Below are 1,358 nucleotides of genomic sequence, written 5' to 3' on the forward strand. Positions count from 1 at the left end.
TCTCTCTCTCTCTCTCTCTCTCTCTCTCTCTCTCTCTCTCTCTCTCTCTTTGGTTTTTCGAGACAGGGTTTCTCTGTATAGCCCGGGCTGTCCTGGAACTCACTCTGTAGACCAGGCTGGCCTCGAACTCAGAAATCCACCTGCCTCTGCCTCCCAAGTGCTGGGATTAAAGGTGTGCGCCACCACCACCCGGCTCTTTTCTTTTTTTTTTTGTCTCTCTCTCTCTTGTTTGATATTTTTAATATTCTTATTTGTTGGCTTTATTTATATTATTGTATTATATTTTATTAGCATTCCTTAGATTCCTGTTTGTTTTCAAAAAAGGTATGAGTCTAGAAGGAAGAGATGAGAAAGAACTGGGAGGAACAGGGGGAGAGAAAACTGTAAGTAGAACAAGTTTGAAACATACTGATATTAGGAATATTGAGGAAAAAATTAAAATGTTTAATTCAATGGATCTTCATAACTGGATAACATACATTGGTCAGTGAAAATAAAGTACTCTGTTTTCCAGAAGCTTAAAATTTTAAGAAAAAAATGAAGAAATACTTTTTTATTCCTTTTCCTTTGCTGATCAATTTATGGCATGATTAATGACATGTTAAATATTAAAGAAAAAATTACAGAAAAAAGAGGCAAAAATCAAAAAATATTCAAATAAAAATAGAAAATAGAAAAAATAGCAAAAATTAAAGATGAACAAAAACATTCAAATACTCAGAAATCTCAAAAACTCAAAATATGAAGCCATAATATATATGCAAAGGACCTGTAATGAAGGAACAAATAAAACAAAACATTTTCTTTACTTGACATTATAAGACAAAGAACTACCAAGGATACCATTGAGTTCTTCATTTTGAGTTGACCATGAAAATAATATAAATTATTAAGTGATATTTTTGTAAAACAAATTTCGCAGCATGTTGCTGTTATATTTAGAGGAGTATAAACCCATATTAAGTAATTACAACACTATATAATATGAATTATAATGGCATAAATTAAGGCTTAATTCATCAAACTAAGTCCAAACTAATAATTAACATTGATTACTGTTATGGTTTGTATGTGACATGTCAATCACAGATTCATATATTGGGCCATCGATACTATCTGATGAGCACTGGGTAAATGATTGCATCCTTACTGAGTCCAGCTTGGTCATGGTAGGAATCATATGACATGGTTCCCACCACTAGAACAGAGCCAGCAACTTCCATAAGTGTTGATGGCTACTGTGAGAGTAAAACTTGTATGTATAATGTACATATTTTCATGTACCTTCTTTGAGAAATGTCCTTTCTGCCAATGTTAATGATTCCATGGTAATCAAAGACAGCTTGAGTCTGGGAGGC

This window comes from Grammomys surdaster, unplaced genomic scaffold (assembly GCF_004785775.1).
Source record: "Grammomys surdaster isolate TR1022 unplaced genomic scaffold, NIH_TR_1.0 126158, whole genome shotgun sequence".
NCBI lineage: Eukaryota > Metazoa > Chordata > Mammalia > Rodentia > Muridae > Grammomys > Grammomys surdaster.